Here is a 13,821-nt window from a genome sequence, read left to right on the forward strand (position 1 = left end):
CTTCCTTTCTTGCTCTTTCTTTGTTTCTTGTTCTTTCTTTCCTTCTTGCTCTTTCTTTCTTGCTCTTTCTTTCTTGCTCTTTCTTTCTTGCTCGTTCATTCTTGCTCTTTCATTCTTGCTCTTTCTTTCTTGATCTTTCTTTCTTTCTTTTTTTGCTCTTTCTTTCCTTCTTGCTTTCTCTTTCCTTCTTGCTCTCTCTTTGTGTTGCTCTCTCTTTCTTTCTTGCTCTCTCTTTCTTTCTTGCTATTTCTTTCTTGCTCTTTCTTTCTTGCTTTCTTTCTTGCTCTCTTTCTTTCTTTCTCGCTCTTTCTTTCTTTTTTCTTTCTTGCTCTTACTTTCTTGCTCTTTCTTTCCTGCTCTTTCTTTATTGCTCTTTCATTCTTGCTCGCTTTTTCTTGCTCTTTCTTTCTTGCGCTTTCTTTCTTGCTCTTTCTTTCTTTCTTGCTCTTTCTTTCTTTCTTGCTCTTCCTTTCTTTCTTGCTATTTCTTTCTTGCTCTTTTTTTCTTGCTCTTTTTCTTTCTTGCTCTTCCTTTCATTCTTGCTCTCTTTCTTTCTTGCTCTTTCTTTCTTGCTTGCTCTTTTTTTCTTGCTCTTTCTTTCTTGTTTTTTCTTTTTTGCTCTCTTTCATTCTCTTTCTTTCTTGCTCTTTCTTTCTTGCTCCTTCTTTCTTGCTCATTCATTCTTGCTCTTTCTTTCTTTCTTGCTCTTTCTTTCCTTCTTGCTCTTTCTTTACTTCTTGCTCTGTCTTTTTTTCTTGCTCTCTATTTCCTTCTTGCTCTCTTTCCTACTTGCTCTCTCTTTCCTACTTGCACTTTCTTTCCTAGTTGCTCTCTCTTTCATTCTTGCTCTTTTTTTCCTTCTTGCTATTTCTTTCTTTCTTGCTCTTTCTTTTTTTCTTGTTCTTTCTTTTCTTCTTGCTCTTTCTTTCCTTCTTGCTCTCTTTCATCATTGCTCTTTTTTTCCTTCTTACTCTTTCTTTCTTTCTTGCTCTTTCTTTCTTTCTCTTTCTTGCACCTTCTTACTTTCTTGCTTTCTTGCTCTTTCTTTCTTGCTCTCTTTCTTTCTTGCTCTCTTTCTTTCTTGCTTTCTTTCTTGCTTTTTTTTCTTTCTTGCTCTCTTTCTTTCTTGCGCTTTCTTTCTTTCTTGCTCTTTCTTTCTTGCTCTTTCTTTCTTGCTCTTTTTTTCTTGCTTGCTCGTTCTTGCTTGCTTTTTCTTTCTTGCTCTTTCTTTCTTGCTCTTTCTTTCCTTCTTGCTCTTTCTTTCCTTCTTGCTCTCTCTGTCCATCTTGCTCTCCCTTTCCTACTTGCTCTTTCTTTTGTAGTTGCTCTCTTTCCTTCTTGCTCTTTTTTTCCTTCTTGCTATTTCATTCTTGCTCTTTGTTGCTCTTTCTTACATTCTTCCTCTTTCTTTCTTGCTCTTTCTTTCTTGCTCTCTTTCTTTCTTGCTCTTTCTTTCTTGCTCTTTTTTCTTTCTTGCTCTTTCTTGCTCTTTCTTTCTTGTTCTTTCATTCTTGCTCTCTCTTTCTTGCTCTTTCTTTCTTTCTTGCTCTTTCTTTCTGTCTTGCTCTCTCTCTCTTGCTCTTTCCTTCCTTCTTGCTCTTTCCTTCCTTCTTGCTCTGTCTTTCCTTCTTGCTCTCTTTGTCCTTCTTGCTCTCCATTTCCTTCTTGCTCTTTCTTTCTTACTTGCTCTCTCATTCCTACTTGCTCTCTCTTTCCTACTTGCTCTCTGTTTTCTTCTTGCTCTTTTTTTCCTTCTTGCTATTTCTTTCTTGCTCTTTCTTTCTTGCTCTTTCTTTTTTTGTTGTTCCTTCTTTCCTTCTTGCTCTTTCTTTCCTTCTTGCTCTCTTTCCTTATCGCTCTTTCTTTCCTTCTTACTCTTTCTTTCTTTCTTGCTCTTTCTTTCCTTTTTGCTCTCTCTTTCCTTCTTGCTCTCTCTTTCCTTCTTGCTCTCTATTTCTGTCTTGCTCTCTCTTTCTTTCTTGCTCTTTCTTACTTTCTTGCTATTTCTTTCTTGCTCTCTTTCTTTCTTGCTTTCTTTCTTTCTTGCTCTCTTTCTTTCTTGCTCTTTGTTGCTCTTTCTTACATTCTTTCTCTTTCTTTCTTGCTCTTTCTTTCTTGCTCTCTTTCTTTCTTGCTCTTTCTTTCTTGCTCTTTTTTCTTTCTTGCTCTTTCTTGCTCTTTCTTTCATGTTCTTTCATTCTTGCTCTCTCTTTCTTGCTCTTTCTTTCTTGCTCTTTCTTTCTGTCTTGCTCTCTCTTTCTTGCTCTTTCTTTCTTTCTTGCTCTTTCTTTCTTGCTCTTTCTATCTTGCTCTTTCTTTCCTTCTTGCTCTTTCCTTCCTTCTTGCTCTTTCCTTCCTTTTTGCTCTGTCTTTCCTTCTTGCTCTCTTTTTCCTTCTTGCTCTCCATTTCCTTCTTACTCTTTCTTTCTTGCTCTTTCTTTCCTTCTTGCTCTCTCTTTCCTTCTTGCTCTCTCTTTCCTTCTTGCTCTCTATTTCTGTCTTGCTCTCTCTTTCTTTCTTGCTCTTTCTTGCTCTTTCTTACTTTCTTGCTATTTCTTTCTTGCTCTCTTTCTTTCTTGCTTTCTTTCTTTCTTGCTCTTTTTTCTTTCTTGCTCTCTTTCTTTCTTGCTCTTTCTATCTTTCTTGCTCTTTCTTTCTTTTTTTCTTTCTAGCTCTTACTTTCTTGCTCTTTCTTTCTTGCTCTTTCATTCTTGCTCTCTTTCTTGTTCTTTCTTTCTTTTTTTGCTCTTTCTTTCCTTCTTGCACTTTCTTTCTTGCTCTTTCTTTCCTTTTTGATCGCTCTTTACTTCCTGTTCTCTCTTACTGTCTTGCGCTCTGTTTCTTGCTCTTTCTTGCGCTTTCTTTCTTTCTTCCTCTTTCTTTCTTGCTCTCTTTCTTTCCTGCTCTTTCTTTCTTGCTCTTTCTTTCTTTCTTGCTCTCTTTCTTTCTTGCTCTTCCTTTTTTTCTTGCCCCCTTTTTTTCTTGCTCTCTTTCTTTCTTGCACTTTCTTTCTTTCTTGCTCTTTCTTTCTTGCTTTTTTTTTTCTTGCTTGCTCGTTCTTGCTTGCTCTTTCTTTCTTCCTCTTTCTTTCTTGCTCTTTCGTTCCTTCTTGCTCTTTCTTTCCTTCTTGCTCTCTCTTTCCTTCTTGCTCTCTCTTTCCTTCTTGCTCTCTCTGTCCATCTTGCTCTCTCTTTCCTACTTCCTCTTTCTTTTGTAGTTGCTCTATTTCCTTCTTGCTCTTTTTTTCCTTCTTGCTATTTCTTTCTTGCTCTTTGTTGCTCTTTCTTACATTCTTTCTCTTTCTTTCTTGCTCTTTCTTTCTTGCTCTCTTTCTTTCTTGCTCTTTCTTTCTTGGTCTTTTTTCTTTCTTGCTCTTTCTTGCTCTTTCTTTCTTGTTCTTTCATTCTTGCTCTCTCTTTCTTGCTCTTTCTTTCTTTCTTGCTCTTTCTTTCTGTCTTGCTCTCTCTTTCTTGCTCTTTCTTTCTTTCTTGCTCTTTCTTTCTTGCTCTTTCTTTCTTGCTCTTTCTTTCCTTCTTGCTCTTTCCTTCCTTCTTGCTCTTTCCTTCCTTCTTGCTCTGTCTTTCCTTCTTGCTCTCTTTGTCCTTCTTGCTCTCCATTTCCTTCTTGCTCTTTCTTTCTTACTTGCTCTCTCTTTCCTACTTGCTCTCTCTTTTCTTCTTGCTCTTTTTTTCCTTCTTGCTATTTCTTTCTTGCTCTTTCTTTCTTGCTCTTTCTTTTTTTGTTGTTCCTTCTTTCCTTCTTGCTCTTTCTTTCCTTCTTGCTATCTTTCCTTATTGCTATTTCTTTCCTTCTTACTCTTTCTTTCTTTCTTGCTCTTTCTTTCCTTCTTGCTCTCTCTTTCCTTCTTGCTCTCTCTTTCCTTCTTGCTCTCTATTTCTGTCTTGCTCTCTCTTTCTTTCTTGCTCTTTCTTGCTCTTTCTTGCTCTTTCTTACTTTCTTGCTATTTCTTTCTTGCTCTCTTTCTTTCTTGCATTCTTTCTTTCTTGCTCATTTTTCTTTCTTGCTCTCTTTCTTTCTTGCTCTTTGTTGCTCTTTCTTACATTCTTTCTCTTTCTTTCTTGCTCTTTCTTTCTTTTTTGCTCTCTTTCTTTCTTGCTCTTTCTTTCTTGCTCTTTTTTCTTTCTTGCTCTTTCTTGCTCTTTCTTTCTTGTTCTTTCATTCTTGCTCTCTCTTTCTTGCTCTTTCTTTCTTTCTTGCTCTTTCGTTCTGTCTTGCTCTCTCTTTCTTGCTCTTTCTTTCTTTCTTGTGTAATAACCTGCAGGTAACGGGATACGCAAGGACTGCACGGAACCACGGGGGTTAATCAATGCAAATTTAATAATGTATTGCACAACACAGGTGGAGGAATAGTGCGGGAAAGGAGGGGGAAGAAAAGTGGGAATGTGCACAGCAGTAGATATAATGCAATATACATACAACCACTTTGAATAACTTGTCAAGGGTGGGAATCCTCAGGTTGTACTCCCAAAAGCAAAACACAGAAATCCTTATTAAACAAAAAAACGCAGAGTCCTTGTTATCTTACTCGTATAACACAGTGCAGTCTTTTCCTATCTGTCCCTAACTAAAGTAGTGTGCACACTTAACTGCAGGTTTCAGCGTGGGGTACCTCGTCACCGCTGGGGCCCGTATTCCGCTGGCAGACACCTCTAAAGTTCAGTCTTTGTCCCGGGTCTGTAACTTGCACGTGCTGCCTGGCTCCTCGCTCCACATCCAGCCTCTTTGGATCTGTGTCTTGGGGGAGACACCACGCAACACTCTGAGGTACTTGGACCTCGGAAAAACAGGGCAGACTGAGGCCTTCTATCTTACAGCCCACTCCAACACACTCCTCTCTGCCAAAAACACAGCCACATGTAGACTCCTCCTCCTCCTGTTCCAGACTCAATCTAGTCACTTGAGCAGCAGGTGGCAGCATAACACAAGGAAGTCCACCAAACAGTCTTTTAACCTATATATATATATATATATATATATACATATAAATGTTAACAGGTCTTACATTTCCCCCCCTCTTTAACCTCGGCCGTCCCGGCCGATACACTCCTGAGGCACTCTGCAAAGGGGCACACGATGGCAACTCCTGCCCTGCTTCACAACCTGTTGCTTGGGAGCCAATGTCGTAAAACAGGATTCAGTGACAGAACACACAAATTCATCTGCCAAGTACCGATCAGGGGGAATACCAGCATTAGCCCGCTCAGTCCGGCGTGGCACCACAGCTAACTCGCCAGACGTCGGCGCCGTATCAGGGAGTACAGTATTCTCGTCCCCATCTCTGCAGATTAGTGACTCCTGCTCTTCAGGGGTGGCACCTGTGTCTTGAACGGATGGGGGTGTGGATCTCTCCCAGTCTGTTGGGTTGGTCGGGGCCCGCCACCATTCTTCATCATCAGAGCCCTCTTCGAAGGTAACAGGAACAGGCACAGGCACCGTCTCCGGGGTACTTTGTCTGGTCCTGTCTTCTGAATAGCAGGGCCTCAGCATATTACGATGCAGGATGAGGGTGCCACCTCTTTGCTCGCCTCTCACTTCGTATACTGATCCATGGGGCGAGATTCTTCTGATCACAATGTACGGCTCTGTTTTCCAGCGCTCGCTCAACTTGTGTCTCGGGTGTTTCTCTGCAACTAGTACTCTGTCTCCTGGTAAGAACGGGGTTTCACACACAGGTTTCTGCTGCGGGTGTGTCTTTTCTTGCAACCGCTTGGTGACAATTCGATGGATAGTCTCCAGCCGTCGACGGTGACAATCAACCCAGGAACCTACGCTCTGACCTTCACTGATCTCGGGGGGAGCTAGGTTCAGCTCTTCAATGCCTCTTCCGGCTCTTCCAAACAGTAGCACGTATGGGGTGTACCCAGTGGTGGAGTGTACACGATTATTGTACGCCCACACGAGTTCTGCGAGATAGCCGGGCCAGTGATTCTTACGATCATCCTCCAACGTGCGTAGCATTTGTAGGAGGGTCCGGTTAAATCTCTCGCAGGCTCCGTTGCCCTGCGGATGATAAGGCGTAGTCCTTGACTTCTGCATTCCGTAAATCCTTTGCAGCTCTCTCATGACACTGCCCTGAAAGCAAGCTCCTTGGTCAGAATGTATTCTTTTGGGGCAGCCGTACACCCGGATAAAGTCATCACTGATGGCTCGAGCAGCTGATTCAGCCGTCTGATCTCTGGTGGGCGTCACCACCGCAAATTTGGAGAAGTGATCTGTCATCACAAGGCAGAACTGATAGCCCCGGTGGGAGTGGCCAATCTTGAGATAATCGATCATGAGTACTTCCAACGGCTCTTTGGTTACAATAGTCTGTACTGGTGCTTGCTGTGGAGGAGCCTTACTTAACTCGCAGGAACGGCACAGTTTACAGGCCTTCTCTACTGCCCAAAGCATCTGAGGACAGTATACTATTCTTTGCAACCACTGGTAAGTCTTGTCCGGTCCGAAATGGGCTCCCTTCTCATGCGCCTCTCGGGCCAATGGTACTGCCATCTTCTGGGGTATCACTACTTGCCACCGTACTTCAAACTCTGTAGCTAGGTGCACCTTCCGATACAGCATCCCTTCTTGCACCGACAGCTTATCCCACTGGCTGAGAATCTGGAGGGCCACGTGCGACAGCGTGGCCCGTATTTCCTTTCTAGGCTTGCGCTGCTGGATCACCCACTCTTTCACTTGAAGCAGTTCTGGGTCAGATGACTGGATTTTCACCCATTCCTCTCTGGTTTGGCCAAGCAGGCGTGATGTCGTGCCCGACGTAATTTCCAGCATACGAGCCTCTACCACTTGAGCGGTGAATTTACTAAAGTCCGGAATTTCGTCTTCCTCCAACTGTTCATCTCTCTCCCCCACTGGGGCTTCGGTGGTAACACGAGAAAGGGCATCCGCATTCTGATTTTCATGCTTAGAGCGGTACTGCACATGATAATTGTATCTGGAGAGTCGTGCCAGCCACCTCTGTTCCATTGCTCCCAGTTTGGCGGTTGAGATGTGAGCCAGGGGGTTATTATCCGTATAGACTTCAATTTGAGCTCCCGTGAGATATTCCGAGAACCTTTCGGTTATTGCCCATACTAGTGCCAGTAATTCCAACCGAAAGGAACTGTAATTCTCGGGGTTGCGCTCGGCTTCTCACAACGTCCGACTTCCATATGCAATCACCCGTTCAGTACCATTCTGTACCTGGGCCAGTACTGCACCCAGGCCGTAGAGGCTCGCGTCTGTATACAACCGAAAGGGGAGGTTATAGTCTGAATAGGCAAGCACAGGGGCGCTAACCAAGGCCTCTTTCAATCGGTGTAAGGCTTCTGCTTGTCTTGGTCCCCAGCAAATTTTCTGTGCTTTTGGTCCTTTCGCAGTGCCTCGGAGCAATTCGTGCAAAGGTTCTGCCTCCTTCGCGAAATCTTTGATAAAGCGACGGTAATATCCGGCTAGCCCCAGGAAAGCTCGAACCTCCCGCACTGTGCTGGGTGTGGGCCATTCTAGCACTGCTCTCACTTTCCCATCGGAGGGCTGTACGCCGGCTTCCGACACCTTGTGTCCGAGATATTCAATCTCTTCCTGAAAGATCCGACATTTTTTTGGTTTTAGTTTAAGCCCATGGGCCCGTAACCGCTGAAACACTTGGCCCAGGTTTTCTAGATGTTTCTCAAAGGTTGCAGAATACACTACTATGTCGTCCAGGTAAATCAATGTGGCCTCGAAGTTCATGTCTCCAAGGCAACTTTCCATGAGGCGCTGAAAGGTTCCTGGGGCATTATTTAGTCCAAACGGCATGCGGTTAAACTCGAAGAGTCCCATGGGTACAATAAATGCGGTCTTGGCCTTGTCTTTCTCTGCCACAGGGACCTGCCAATATCCGCTGGCCAGATCGAGGGAGGAGAATTAACGTGCCTTTCCCAACGCCGACAGGGACTCCTCTATCCGGGGCAGAGGGTAGGAATCACGAACCGTGCATCCATTAAGCTTGCGGTAGTCAACACAGAAGCGGGTAGACCCATCCTTTTTCTTGACCAGCACGATTGGGGCAGCCCATGGACTCTGACTTTCTCTTACCACCCCGCTCTTCAGCATCTGCGCCAAAAGCTCTTTTACCTCTTGGTAGTACTTTGGGGGTATTTGCCTGTACCTTTCCCTGATCGGTGGGGCATCTCCTGTGGGTATTTCGTGCTGAATCTTGTCAGTACAGCCGAAATCTTCTGCGTGACGGGAGAACGTGGCTTGATTCTCCCAAATAAAGTTCTCTATGGCTTGGGCTTGCTCCGAATCGAAGGGGCTCAGGTCCACTCCCATCTGCCCTAAGATGACGCGACTGTTCCATTGATCAGTGGGTTTCTCTTTTCTTTCCATAGAAAGAGCCCAAGTCCAGGCTTCCCCTGCCATGGGCTGCAATTCAATCGATTCTGCAGCCGCCACCTCTTCGGGCGCCAGGTAGACATGGGCCAGAGCAACTCCCGAGGTCAAGGTGTAGGCCTGTTCACCGGTGTTCACGAAACGGAAAGGGACCCTTCCATTTCTAACTGTTGCTAAAGTGCGAGCCACCAACGGTTCGTCTCCGTTCTCTTCACCACGGTAAGGCTCCACCAACACCTCCATCCCCTCGAGTGTACGGTGGGCCCCGACTGGCAAGGTGAGGACTGTCTCACGATTTGGAGGTAGAGTAATTGTTGTCTGTCTTGGGACTCGAACCCTCTCCACCGGGTAGCGGCTCCCACCATTCTTCCACAGTCCTCGGGCACGGGTAAGGTGTTGGAAGACCTTTTGGGCAGGCCTGTTAGCAACTGTCGTCTTCCAGTAATCACAGCCCCCCTTGTTGAAGAGCAACTGGTCTAATTCTTTCAGGACGTTCATGCCCACGATAGCTGGCACCTCTCTGTCGTACCGGCCCTCCGTTAACACAATCCCTTTTTTGCCTAAGTTCTGGCCACAGGCACGTATGTTCATCCACACGACCCCTACAACCGGAATGGGAAGATTGTTTGCAGCCCTCAGTTTGATATGTGCCCCTTTGTCAATGGATACAGTTTGTCCAAAATGTTGGTAGAAGAACTGTTCTGGCATGGTGGTCACTTGGGACCCAGTATCCATCAGGCATTTTACTTCTTTCCCTTCAAATTCGGCCGTGATCGTCGGCGTGCAGGCTGCTATATCTTCAGGGCGTTGGTTTTCTCTAAGCTCAGTTGGTCTCCCCGCCATGTGCCCATCCATGGAGGGAGGCACTAGTTTAACGGCGGTCTTTCTTGAGAAGTCTTCCTCTCCGGACAGTGTCGGAATAAATGGTTCCGATTTCCACAGTTCCAACACCGGTAGTCTTCAGCGGGTCTCGGTCGTCTCTGCTCGATCTGTCCCCTCTCTTCTTGATAGGTATGCGTGCGGGTATTTGGCCGCGGTGCTGTCGTTCTTACTTCTGACGCCGGGGCTTGCATATTCTTCAGCAACTCTTGTAGAGCAGTAACAGTCTCTTGTAACTGATCCACTTTAGCCTCAAGTTGGCTCGGTTCTCGGTTTTTCTCACCCGGGACTACCTTATGCATACAAACTTCACCCAAGGCGTTCTGCGGGTCGCAATTTTCAGTTTGTGTGCGGGAGACTGCTTCTTCCAATATTTCCTGGAAAGTTAGTTTTTTTTCTACCCTGAGCCGTTCACGGAGGGCACCTTTGATCTTGGGGTTATGTAACCCACGGAGGAATTGATCTCGCAGGGTACGGTCAGCATAACCGGGGGTTTGTGCTAGCTCTGGCTCTGCTGTAAGCATTTGTCTCATTATTCTCTGGAGTGCATTTGCATACTGTGGCAGACCTTCTTCTTCACCCTGCAGCCTGTAGAACAGTTGCGCCTGTAAATCTCCTGCTTCTGGTTTCCCGCCATACACTCTCTCAAGAATCTTCACCACCTGCTCTAACGTCTTTCGTTCACTCTCAGGGCGCAATAAAATAGTCTCTTGAGCATGGCCTTCAAGGGCAATCAACAATATCTCCCCTTGATTTTCTGCAGTCACTCCTGCTACTCTCAACATGCCCCTCACACTCTGCGCCCAGTCATGGAGAGGTACATTGCTGCCAGTAAATTTTGGTATATGGGTCAGCATAGCCCCCAGGGACAGCTGCCTTGCTGGTATTCCCCCATCAGGTTGTATTAGAACACCTCCATCAGCGACACCCCCCTGTCCGTCCATTGTTCCGTACCAGCCTGCGTATCCTGCCGACTACGCCAAATGTAATAACCTGCAGGTAACGGGATACGCAAGGACTGCACGGAACCACGGGGGTTAATCAATGCAAATTTAATAATGTATTGCACAACACAGGTGGAGGAATAGTGCGGGAAAGGAGGGGGAAGAAAAGTGGGAATGTGCACAGCAGTAGATATAATGCAATATACATACAACCACTTTGAATAACTTGTCAAGGGTGGGAATCCTCAGATTGTACTCCCAAAAGCAAAACACAGAAATCCTTATTAAACAAAAAAACGCAGAGTCCTTGTTATCTTACTCGTATAACACAGTGCAGTCTTTTCCTATCTGTCCCTAACTAAAGTAGTGTGCACACTTAACTGCAGGTTTCAGCGTGGGGTACCTCGTCACCGCTGGGGCCCGTATTCCGCTGGCAGACACCTCTAAAGTTCAGTCTTTGTCCTGGGTCTGTAACTTGCACGTGCTGCCTGGCTCCTCGCTCCACATCCAGCCTCTTTGGATCTGTGTCTTGGGGGAGACATCACGCAACACTCTGAGGTACTTGGACCTCGGAAAAACAGGGCAGACTGAGGCCTTCTATCTTACAGCCCACTCCAACACACTCCTCTCTGCCAAAAACACAGCCACATGTAGACTCCTCCTCCTCCTGTTCCAGACTCAATCTAGTCACTTGAGCAGCAGGTGGCAGCATAACACAAGGAAGTCCACCAAACAGTCTTTTAACCTATATATATATATATATATATATATATATATATATATATATATACATATAAATGTTAACAGGTCTTACACTTGCTCTTTCTTTCTTGCTCTTTCTATCTTGCTCTTTCTTTCCTTCTTGCTCTTTCCTTCCTTCTTGCTCTTTCCTTCCTTTTTGCTCTGTCTTTCCTTCTTGCTCACTTTTTCCTTCTTGCTCTCCATTTCCTTCTTGCTCTTTCTTTCTTACTTGCTCTCTCGTTCCTACTTGCTCTCTCTTTTCTTCTTGCTCTTTTTTTCCTTCTTGCTATTTCTTTCTTGCTCTTTCTTTCTTGCTCTTTCTTTTTTTGTTGTTCCTTCTTTCCTTCTTGCTCTTTCTTTCCTTCTTGCTCTCTTTCCTTATTGCTCTTTCTTTCCTTCTTGCTCTCTCTTTCCTTCTTGCTCTCTCTTTCCTTCTTGCTCTCTATTTCTGTCTTGCTCTCTCTTTCTTTTTTGCTCTTTCTTGCTCTTTCTTGCTCTTTCTTACTTTCTTGCTATTTCTTTCTTGCTCTCTTTCTTTCTTGCTTTCTTTCTTGCTCTTTTTTCTTTCTTGCTCTCTTTCTTTCTTGCTCTTTGTTGCTCTTTCTTACATTCTTTCTCTTTTTTTCTTGCTCTTTCTTTCTTTCTTGCTCTCTTTCTTTCTTGCTCTTTCTTTCTTGCTCTTTTTTCTTTCTTGCTCTTTCTTGCTCTTTCTTTCTTGTTCTTTCATTCTTGCTCTCTCTTTCTTGCTCTTTCTTTCTTTCTTGCTCTTTCTTTCTGTCTTGCTCTCTCTTTCTTGCTCTTTCTTTCTTTCTTGCTCTTTCTTGCTCTTTCTATCTTGCTCTTTCTTTCCTTCTTGCTTTTTCCTTCCTTCTTGCTCTTTCCTTCCTTTTTGCTCTGTCTTTCCTTCTTGCTCTCTTTTTCCTTCTTGCTCTCCATTTCCTTCTTGCTCTTTCTTTCTTACTTGCTCTCTCGTTCCTACTTGCTCTCTCTTTCCTACTTGCTCTCTCTTTTCTTCTTGCTCTTTTTTTCCTTCTTGCTATTTCTTTCTTGCTCTTTCTTTCTTGCTCTTTCTTTTTTTGTTGTTCCTTCTTTCCTTCTTGCTCTTTCTTTCCTTCTTGCTCTCTTTCCTTATTGCTCTTTTTTTCCTTCTTACTCTTTCTTTCTTGCTCTTTCTTTCCTTCTTGCTCTCTCTTTCCTTCTTGCTCTCTCTTTCCTTCTTGCTCTCTATTTCTGTCTTGCTCTCTCCTTCTTTCTTGCTCTTTCTTGCTCTTTCTTGCTCTTTCTTACTTTCTTGCTATTTCTTTCTTGCTCTCTTTCTTTCTTGCTGGTTTTTCTTTCTTGCTCTCTTTCTTTCTTGCTCTTTCTATCTTTCTTGCTCTTTCTTTCTTTTTTTCTTTCTAGCTCTTACTCTCTTGCTCTTTCTTTCTTGCTCTTTCATTCTTGCTCTCATTCTTGTTCTTTCTTTCTTTTTTTGCTCTTTCTTTCCTTCTTGCACTTTCTTTCTTGCTCTTTCTTTCCTTTTTGCTCGCTCTTTACTTCCTGTTCTCTCTTACTGTCTTGCGCTCTGTTTCTTGCTCTTTCTTGCGCTTTCTTTCTTTCTTCCTCTTTCTTTCTTGCTCTTTCTTTTTTTCTTGCTCTTTCTTTCTTGCTCTCTTTCTTTCCTGCTCTTTCTTTCTTGCTCTTTCTTTCTTTCTTGCTCTCTTTCTTTCCTGCTCTTTCTTTCTTGCTCTTCCTTTTTTTCTTGCCCCCTTTTTTTCTTGCCCTCTTTCTTTCTTGCTCTTTCTTTCTTGCTCTTTCTTTCTTGCTTGCTCTTTCTTGCTTGCTCTTTCTTTCTTGCTCTTTCTTTCTTGCTCTTTCTATCCATCTTACTCTCTCTTTCCTTCTTGCTCTCTCTTTCCTTCTTGCTCTCTCTGTCCTTCTTGCTCTCTCTTTCCTACTTGCTCTTTCTTTCGTAGTTGCTGACTTTCCTTCTTGCTCTTTTTTTCCTTCTTACTATTTCTTTCCTTGTTGCTCTCTTTCATTGTTGTTCTTTCTTTCCTTCTTACTTTTTCTTTCTTTCTTAATTGCTCTTTCTTTCCTTCTTGCTCTCTTTCCTTCTTGCTCTGTCTTTCCTTCTTGCTCTTTCTTTCTTGCTCTTTCTTGCTCTTTCTTACATTCTTTCTCTTTATTTCTTGCTCTTTCTTTCTTGCTCTCTTTCTTTCATGCTCTTTCTTTCTTGCTTTTTTTTCTTTCTTGCTCTTTCTTGCTCTTTCTTTCTTGTTCTTTCATTCTTGCGCTCTCTTTCTTGCTCTTTCTTTCTGTCTTGCTCTCTCTTTCTTGCTTTTTCTTTCTTGCGTTTTCTTTCTTTCTTGCTCTTTCTTGCTCTTTCTTTCTTGCTTTTTCTTTCCTTCTTGCTCTTTCCTTCCTTCTTGCTCTGTCTTTCCTTCTTGCTCTTTTTTTCCTTCTTGCTCTTTCTTTCTTACTTGCTCTCTCTTTCCTACTTGCTCTCTCTTTCCTACTTGCTCTCTCTTTTCTTCTTGCTCTTTTTTTCCTTCTTGCTATTTCTTTCATGCTCTTTCTTTCTTGCTCTTTCTTTTTTTGTTGTTCCTTCTTTCCTTCTTGCTCTCTTTCCTTATTGCTCTTTCTTTCCTTCTTACTCTTTCTTTCTTTCTTGCTCTTTCTTTCCTTCTTGCTCTCTTTCCTTCTTTCTCTCTCTTTCCTTCTTGCTCTCTATTTCTGTCTTGCTCTCTCTTTCTGTTTTGCTCTTTCTTTCTTGCTCTTTCTTTCTTGCTCTTTCTTTCTTGCTTGCTCTTTCTTTCTTGCTCTTTCTTTCTTGTTTTTTCTTTTTTGCTCTCTTTCATTCTCTTTCTTTCTTGCTCTTTCTTTCTTGCTCTTTCTTTCTTTC

This window comes from Anomaloglossus baeobatrachus, chromosome 3 (genome assembly GCF_048569485.1).
Source record: "Anomaloglossus baeobatrachus isolate aAnoBae1 chromosome 3, aAnoBae1.hap1, whole genome shotgun sequence".
Classification (NCBI taxonomy): Eukaryota; Metazoa; Chordata; class Amphibia; order Anura; family Aromobatidae; genus Anomaloglossus; species Anomaloglossus baeobatrachus.